Below are 10,107 nucleotides of genomic sequence, written 5' to 3'. Positions count from 1 at the left end.
AAATTTCTTCCTCAGTAGCCCAGTCTTGTTCCTTTCTTTTTCTCTTATTCACTTTAACAGGCTGCTTATCAACACTTACCTACAATAATTCAACAAATAAGGTTAATTTAAATTAATACAAACAGACGCAAGGACGCAAATAATCTCTTGCGTGTGTGGAACCATCGAGACGCAAGGACGCAAGAACAGACTTGCGCCTATAGGAAAGCAGATGCAAGGACGCAAATGTTTGCTTGCGCCAGAAAAACTCACCTCTGCTGCTGCATCTATGTCCATGGGTACCATATCCTGATTAATTTGTTGTTGTCCATGATCTTCTTCAGTCCCTAACCGTACAACATTCATGCTTTCCACTTTCTCAACCAAATCTTTTGACAACTGAGTAAAAAACAAATGATAATTTAGTAAACAGATATTCGCAAGGATGCAAACTCAACCTTGCGATAAGCCGACGCAAGGACGCAAGAATATCCTTGCGTGCCTACTCGCCAGGACGCAAGAACACCCTTGCGACACGCAAGGACGCAAGGTATGTCTTGCGTCCGAAACAGTCACAGAAAACACCATTATTTAGCCATTGTTTACTGCAATAATTTAACATACAACCTTTTAAATTTGCTGAAATGTACCTTCTCAATGGGTTTTCTGTACCCAGGTGTTGTGAATGGGGACCTTAATACACCAGTTGGCTTTCTTTCTCTGATTCCACGTCGAATGTGCATTGGAGAAGGCCTTTTAATCTCATTATCAGACAAAGATCGATTGAAAGACGTATCATCATCCTAAACACAATAAAGAAGATAGATAGATAATAAATCAATGGGATAAATCAATATCAATATTCAATTAATACCAAAAATAATAAATAAATCAATTCAATTCAATCTACCTGATATTGTTGTTGTTGTTGTTGCGATAAAAGTTTTTCATGTTGCATAACAAGTTGTTTGCAATCAATTAACTCTTTCTCTTGTTTGTCCATCCGCTTTGTCAACAACTCTAACATACGATGTAAATTGTGTACATCGTGAGGGCCCTATGTATGAACATCTTCTGTTGAATGCACACGGGGTGTCTGCTGGGACCCATCAACAACTGGATCAACTGGATCAACTTCATCTTCCTGCACCTCATCCTCAATCTCATCTTCTGGTACCTTTCCTCCTCGAAAGTACGCGTCACTCTGAATCCACCATTGACAACTCTTTTCTGTTTCAGTTGGCTGCAGACCACGTAAAGGTCTCTTTTTCTTGGGACACTCATCCTACAATTAATTATTTAATTATCAAATAAGAATATTAGCATAAACGAATACGCAAAGACGCAAAGAAAAGCTTGCGTCTCTGTACGCAAGGTCGCAAATAGCTCTTGCGACTACACGCAAGGACGCAAGCTCCACCTCTTGCGTCCACGCGTAATGGCCCAAGAATCACCTTGCGTCCACTTAAAAAAACACACGCAAGGACGCAAGGCATGCCTTGCGCCCATTCCAGAACCTGTCTGTAACCAGATAACAGATAAACTATGCAACAATTTAGGATTGGCTAACATTTTTAAAATGTAACTAACCTGAATATCTAGGAGTTTAAGGTATTCAGACATTCCAAATGACTCGGCAGATGAACGCTTCCAAAAAAGAGCCCTCGGTGCTCCATTCTTGTCAGTCTTTTTTGCAAACGGTTTAATGGTACGACGGTAAGACTCGAGAATCCAAATCTGCAAATAAAAAAACAATTTATGTTATATCTTAAATATTAACATTAAACAATAAATATTCAACCATTTACCTTGAATGCCCACATAAATCCCGCCAAATTGTACGCCTTTCCACTCTCTAATTGGCTTTCACGAATAACAAACCCTTCACTAACCGCTTCATAAGTTGGCTCCCAAATACGAGACCCCCAAGGGTACTGATTAACACGCGATAACTCTTCGACTAGCCATAAAAACTTTTTATTCACAAAATGGATCCCTTGTTTACCCATAAAACCTCTCTCTACAATCAAGATAATTGCTAATCGCACCACATCATCGTCACTAATACGGCTGTGATCAGATTTTAAAAGCATCTTTTCAACATCACTAATCAAAACATTTTGAGAATCTTTAAAACCTTTAAATAAACATCGTCTAATAGGCGCGGTCTGGACGTCATAATTCTTCGGGATGTAATGTGCCATGTCCTTCCGGTTACTAAACAAAAAACCCGTAACAAGACAAAATTCACGGCGACCAAATATAATCGAAAAATTGTTCTGGAAATGAAACCATATATCCTCATGCTCATCGGGGTACTTAACATTATCTAGTCTATCCGGCCGCACACTCTTCCGTTGGAGCATGCAATGTACAAGCCCGAGATCATTACCAAAGTATTCTAGATCTAACCATGGACCGAAACACGTTTCTTTAAACTTTTTAATTTGATTCTCAGTCATGACCTTCTGCACATCCCCTATAATGCTCAACTTATTCTTCATCGTTAACTTTCCTTCCACAAATCCCTGCATAAGTAACAATAAAATCAGCAGAAAGTAACAGGACGCAAGAACGCAAGATAAAACTTGCGTCCGTTTAATTGACAATCGCAAGGACGCAAAGACAATCTTCTGGGAACACGCAAGGACGCAAAGATAACCTTGCGTCCACTAGCTTTGGGTACGCAAGCACGCAAACTAGATCTTGCGTCCGGTCAATTTCCATAATTTTACGAGCAGTTAATGTATGTTTCACTCGAACATATAACCCAAAATATAGTTGCATGTCATAAAACAACGGTTGTACTTCGTTAAACACAAATACACCTCGAACAGACATTTCATCGAGCAGTTGGTGTGCACATTTATACAATTCGCATCGAAGCCAAAATAAACAGATAACACACACATAAACAACAAAGTAATCACTAACCTGGGTGCTCGCCATCGTTGCAAGGTTGATTCCTTGATTATTTGCTTGATTACTCCGTGAAAACCAGATTTCTTTTGCGTGAAAACCCTAATACTTCGTGAAAACCCTTGTAGGCTAGTATAAGAAGTCACAGTGGTAGCAAGAGGGGTTAGGTGGTGGTGGAGATGATGAAGGAGGAGAATCTGGTAGTAGTAATGGAAGAGGGTTTGCGTTTGTGCTTGCGTTGTTGCGAATCGCCTGTGTGACTTTATTTGCGTGTTTGCGAAGTCGGATGAAAGTGTTGAGTGACAGGTTGAAAAATGTCATTTAACGTTAATTTTTTAGAAAAGACGCAAATACGCAAGGTCGCAAGGTACCTTGCGCTTTGCGAGGGCATTTTGTCAAAAAAAATTTTTTGGGCTCTGGTGCAAGGGGACCAAAATATTTCGGCATTTTGGTGATAATCTAACTACTCAAACATGATCATAAGCATCAACATACCGAGACTCATCCATAAAACAAATTCATGTTTCATACTTAGCTTTATAAAAAAACCTGAAACATGATCAAAACAATTATATAATATTCTGAAACAAAATATTCCAATGCGAATAATAAAATAATTCCACACATAACTTTGTTGTTGCATTTGTATGATATATGGTATGCAAAATCATACTGCTACTATGGAGTTGCTAATTATTGAGCCCTTGAGTAGAAAAAGTACCTCTTGTTAGCCTATATATTTCATTGGTAGTACTACTCCATTTGTAATTAGCCTATATGTATTTTGTATGGGCTTGGCCCGATTGCTAGCTAGGGTTACCTTGCCTTTATATAGGCACCATTGTACTGCAAAAGATTCATTCAAATCAATCACAATAATCGCTGCTATTATTATGTCAATTACGTAACTAAACGATCGGTTATCATGGTATTGAGCCGGTATCAAAAAATAACCTATTGATCTCTTTCCTTTTTTATTTTCTTTTATGTTCGTTCATCCCTCTGTACAATCTACATACTCATCTCTCCCATCTTCAATCAACCACACACATCAACCCTTCATGGCTCCAACCGGAAAATACGATAAATTATATACAATCACCTCCGTCACACACCTAATACCAATCAAACTAGACCTCACCAAATTAAATTATACCCACTGGAGCACGCTGTTTTCGAACCACTGTGCCGCCTTTAATATCCTCCACCTCCTCCAAAAGACCAAAACGCATCATCAGCCGAACCAATGGATGATGAAACAACGAAAGCAGATGCGGTGGTCCTTGGTTGGATCTATTTTACTATATCCGAATCCTTGCTAGAACGACTATTGAATACGCAACCCAAGTCGTCCAGTGAGGCATGGGAATTTTTGAAGAAAATCTTCCAGGATAACAAACGTGCTCGAACAGTTGAACTCACCGCTGAACTTCGAAATTTGAACATGGGCGATCTCACCGCTGAGCAATACTTCAGAAAAATTGATTCCATTGCCGCCATGCTAACTAATCTGGGCTCCACAATTAAAAACGGTGAACTCTTTAAGTACGCCATCAATGGTCTCAATGATCGCTACCCTCACACAACGCACATCATACTCCACAGCAAAGATTTTCCTGATTTAGACACTGTACGGTACATGATCACACTTGAAGAGATGCAATTGAAACAAAAAACCACTTCAACCAAAACCCACGGCACACCGTCCGCTCCCACTGTTTTGCTTGCTCCAACCGTGAACCAGGGACCCAACCTCGTTCGCTCAGGATCCTCGCAACAGACTTGTCGCAATTTTTTGCGTGGAAGTTGCAGGTTTGGTGCAGGCTGTCGCTATCTTCACCATAGCACTCCAACTACTCCTTCATCTGGTACCACAAATACTCACAACCAAGGTAACTCTCAAGCTCATCTTTTGGAGATAATTGCAGCTCAGCAGAAAATAATTGCTCAACACATGAGCAATCGACCCAATTCTGGACAACCTGCATCATCTCAAAACAGGCCACAACACTTAGCCTACTCTATAAGCCCACCAGGTTTCTTGAGCCCTACTAATCCTAGTCAGTTCCATGGGCCTCAAGCCAATTATGCTACTGCCTCACCATAACTTGCGGCCCAACCGAATCTGGCCCACCCACTCAACTACACTTCTGGCCCATCAAATAATGGCCATGTGCCTGCTCATCAGCCCGCAAATGGGCCTGCTCAGCCCAATAGCACCAGCTCCATCCTCGGTCCATATCCGTATGCATCTCAGCTCGGTCAAGAAACGCTTCTGCCTCATGTTTTTAACACCATGACTTTACAAGATTATGGAAATGCCGGGTGGCACATGGACACAGGTGCCTCTACACACTTGACTTCTAGCATTAATAGTCTCGGTATTGTATTTAATCATTGTATGTACCCTTCAGTTGCTATTGGTGACGGGAAAACCATTCCTGTTACCAACACCGGCCATAGCACGTTGCCTAATATTCTTGTCACACCCAATATTATCAAAAACCTTATTTCTGTCCGTCAATTTACTCGTGATAATAAAGTCTCTGTTTGTTTTGATGAATTTGATTTTCTTGTGATGGATTATCTGACTCGCCGCCTGCTTCTCCGTTGTGACAGCACCGGAGACTTGTACCCCTTCACCACCCAGTCATCTTCACCAGCTCAGCATGCTCTTCTCAACACTCCCACAACATGGCACCAACGCCTTGGACACCCCAGCATTGACTCTTTTCATCGTCTTGTTTCCAATAATTTTATAGCTTGTAATAATGTGAAGCCTCTCGAGTTTTGTCATGCTGCCAACTTGGCAAACACGTAAGGCTTCCATTCCGTAGTTCTAGTTCTATTGTTACTTCTGCATTTGATATTATTCATTCAGACCTATGGACTTCACCTGTTTTAAGTCTTAGCGGTTTTAAATCTTATGTTATTTTCTTGGATCACTACTCGCACTATTTGTGGGTACTCCCATTACGAAATAAATCTGAAGTATTTAATATATTTGTCCAGTTTCGCAGCTTTGTTAAAACAAAATTCAATACTGAAATAAAAGCATTCCAATGTGATCAAGGAGGGGAATTTGACAACACCCCCTTACACCAACTTTTCAAATTAAACTGCATCCAACTTAGTCTCTCTTGCACCCAAACCTCTCAACAAAATGGCAAATCCGAATGAATGATCCGCACCATTAACAATATTATATGTACCCTTCTCTTTCAAGCAAACCTTCCTCCCACATATTGGACAGAAGCACTCCATATGGCTGCCTATCTTCTAAACCTTCTTCCTTCCTCTGCCATTAACTATGATATTCCTCATACACGTCTCTACAAAAATGCACCAAACTACTTTACTCTTCGAGTCTTCGGCTGCTTATGCTACCCTCATCTAAACATTACCAATAAACTTGCCCCTCGGTCTACTCCCTACATCTTTCTTGGATACCCCTCCAATCATCGTGGCTACCGCTGCCTTGATCTCTCTACCAATCAAGTCTTACTCTCTCGTCATGTTACCTTCCATGAAAATATTTTCCCATATGGCACCTCACTTTCCTCTCAAGTCCCCACCACCAACACAAATTTATACGATTTCCTTGACCCACCACCTAATCCCCTAGCATGTAGCCTCACCTCTCAACAAACCAACACTCCGACTCCGTCTCACCTACACAACCTACACCACCTCTCTCACCTCCTCACATCACATACCCAACTCCACCACCACCACCACCACCAAATCCTACACACGCCACAAATACCACCTCCACCCATCCCATGATCACACGTCATCGCACTGGCCCCATTAAACCCGCCCAACGCCTCAATCTGCATGTCTCTACCACCTTTCCTATTCCAAAATCCTATTCAAAGGCCTTTACCGACCCTAATTGGCAACATGCTATGACTGAAGAGTATAATGCTCTGATTAATAATAGTACATGGACTCTTGTGCCTTGCCCACCGGATACGAACATAGTTCGCTCCATGTGGCTGTTTAAGCATAAGTTTAATGCCGATGAACCCCTAAGTAGGTATAAGGCTCACCTTGTAGCAAATGGGCGTAGTCAGCAGGTAGGCATCGACTGTGATGAGACTTTTAGCCCGGTAGTTAAGCCGGCCACTATTCGGACGGTACTTAGCCTCGCCATTTCTTGACACTGGCCGGTTCATCAGCTCGATGTCAAGAATGCCTTCCTTCATAGTCATCTCTCCGAGACTGTATACATGCACCAGCCACCAGGCTTCCGTGACCCCTCTCGACCGGATCACGCGTGTCTCCTGCAGAAATCCCTCTACGGATTAAAGCAGGCCCTATGCGCATGGTACCAGCGATTTGCGAGTTATGCTCAGACTGTCGGTTTTCAGCAAAGCCGATGTGACACATCTCTTTTCATCTACCATAAAGGTCCTGAGACTGCATACCTACTCCTCTACGTGGATGACATCATCCTCACTGCATCCTCGACATCCCTTCTACAGCAGATTATCACATCTCTACACCAGGAGTTCTCAATGACCGACCTTGGGCCCTTGAACTACTTCTTGGGTATCTCTGTTACTCGTAATGCCTCCGGAATGTTCCTATCTCAGCAGACATATGCCACAGAGATCATCGAACGGGCCGGCCTGACCGGATGTCATCCTTGCCGTACTTCGGTCGAAACATCGTCCAAACTTAGCTCCTCAGGTCCTCCAGTTGCAGATCCGACTTTGTATCGCAGTCTCGTCGGGGCTCTCCAGTATCTCACCTTCACGTGACCAGACATTGCGTATGCCGTACAACAGATATGCCTCTTTATGCATGATCCACGTGAACATCACTTCTCCGCACTCAAGAAAATTATTCGATATATCCAGGGCACCTCAGACTATGGTCTCCAGCTATTCTCATCCTCCACCACAGCTCTGACCGCTTACTCTAACGCCGACTGGGCAGGATGCCCCAGTATGCGTCGGTTGACATCTGGTTATTGTATGTTCTTGGGCAACAACCTTCTATCCTGGTCTTCGAAATGACAGTTGACACCGTCCCGCTCCAGTGTCGAAGCAGAGTACCGCGATGTCGCCAATGCCGTCATGGAGACATGTTGGCTTCGCAACCTCCTCCACGAACTTCACTGTCCGCTGTTCTCTGCTACTATTGTATATTGTGATAATGTCAGTGCAATCTACATGTCAGGAAACCCAGTACAACACCAGCACATGAAACACATAGAGATTGACATTCATTTCATAAGGGATCTTGTGACCCGAGGACACGTGCGTGTTTTCCACGTCCCATCTCGCTATCAGTATGCCGACATCTTCACCAAAGGTCTACCTGCAGCCCTATTTGATGACTTCAGATCCAGTTTGAGTGTTCGCACTCCTGCCGCTCCAACTGCGGGGGGATGTTAGCCTATATATTTCATTGGTTGTACTAGTCCATTTGTAATTAGCCTATATGTATTTTGTATGGGCTTGGACCGATTGCTAGCTAGGGTTATCTTGCCTTTATATAGGCATCATTGTACTGCAAAAGATTCATTCAAATTATTAGGGTTAAATCTCACACCCTTTAAGAGTTCATCATTCATGTATTTATAATAATTACAAGGAATTAAAGATTGACTCAAATAGATACATAAGGAAACAAAATCTATCTTATAATTACTCTTAGCTTGCTCATCAAGAAACGCAGGTAACTTGGTCACCAAGTATACCGTTAATACCCCCCTCAAGCTGAACAGGTGGCGGGCCAACTTGAAGCTTGGTACGAAAAGACTCAAACAAAGGTCGTGGTAGACTTTTAGTGAAGATTTCTGCAAGCTGAAGATGAGTAGGCACAAATTTTGTGTAAAGTTTTCCAGAAGACACAAGCTCACGAACAAAATGATAATCAATATCAATGTGCTTAGACCGTTTGTGCGAAACTGGATTTTGACTAAGAAAAAGAGCACTCTTGTTATCACAAAGGATTGTCGAACGGTCAGGAGGAAAAATATAAAGCTCACGTAAAAGATGAGTTATCCAAACAATTTCAGCTGTAGTGTTAGCTAAAGCCCGATACTCGGATTCGCAACTAGAATGAGCAACCGTTGGTTGCTTTTTAGCACTCCAAGAAACAAGGTTGCCACCAAGAAATATAGAATAGCCATATGTTGAACGTCGAGTTTCAATGTACCGAGCCCAATCCGCATCAGAATAACCAATCAATGAAGGTTTTGGTGAATGATGAAATGTTAGTCCAAAATGCAACGTGCTCTTGAACTCTTTTCTAAAATCAATTGGTGATAGAGGGACTTCCCCTTTGACTTATATGCATACATTTGTTTTTGTCCATGACCGATGTGGGATAACTTCCCAACACGCCCCCTCACATCGAGGTGTGGAACGGTTGTAGAGATGGCGGCAAGAAGAAGGCCTGAATCAATCTCTTTGTAGCAACGGCGGCACACTCATGGGGGCCTGACTCGGATTCGCTGTAGAACAAACCGTCCACCTAAGCTCTGATACCATGATAGAATTAATAAATCGTATAACCCAACAACATGTATAACATATAAGTCCAACCTATCCTTTTCTAAAACCAATTGGTGATAGAGGGACTTCCCCTTTAACTTATATGCATACATTTGTTTTTGTCCATGACCGATGTGGGATAACTTCCCAACACAAATCAATCACAATAATCGCTACTATTATTATGTCAATTACGTAACTAAACTATCGGTTATCACCTCTTAGGTGCGAACCAAGCAACAGCTTGCAGTTCACAACCACAATTCATAAAGCAGTCATAACATAAATTTCTGAATTGATGCAAAATTCCATATAATCATGTACTTTGGAACCATCGTTTATTGGTTTGGGTGCACACATACGACATCCCAGAAAACAGACACCAATACAGGTTACAATAGTGCACTGATACATAAGTCATACAACAAAAACGAAATCTGGTATCTCTGATATATCTAAAAGAGCTATAAATTTATTGTCACTATTTTACATATGCTTATCTTACATCAAACATCAAGCAAACCACACTAGTAATATTATACAAAACGTTATATGATCCCATGGTTTAAAACAACAGCACATCATTTAGCCTATATCCCAAAACGTTTGTGTTTAGGGAATCGCTTCACGCTAATCCTAGCTGTCTTCCTACGTTTTGGCTGAGGGGCCGAAGAACTGGATGCTGGGATAGAACTAATAG

At 41.9% G+C, this 10,107-nt stretch overlaps 1 long non-coding RNA gene across 1 annotated transcript; it reads right to left on the bottom strand.

The window, feature by feature from the left end:
* Positions 1-291: 291 nt before the first annotated feature.
* Positions 292-913, bottom strand: LOC139894223 (uncharacterized). Its single transcript, XR_011774857.1, has 3 exons — positions 890-913; positions 630-782; positions 292-378 (listed from the first exon to the last, which is right to left on the bottom strand). It is a non-coding gene; the product is annotated as an uncharacterized lncRNA (long non-coding RNA).
* Between the last annotated feature and the right edge of the window lie 9,194 nt (positions 914-10,107).

The sequence above is a fragment of the Rutidosis leptorrhynchoides genome, chromosome 2 (assembly GCF_046630445.1).
Source record: "Rutidosis leptorrhynchoides isolate AG116_Rl617_1_P2 chromosome 2, CSIRO_AGI_Rlap_v1, whole genome shotgun sequence".
In the NCBI taxonomy this organism is placed as follows: domain Eukaryota; kingdom Viridiplantae; phylum Streptophyta; class Magnoliopsida; order Asterales; family Asteraceae; genus Rutidosis; species Rutidosis leptorrhynchoides.
Note: the sequence above shows the minus strand (reverse complement) of the source record. Positions and strands in the feature narration are given on the sequence as shown.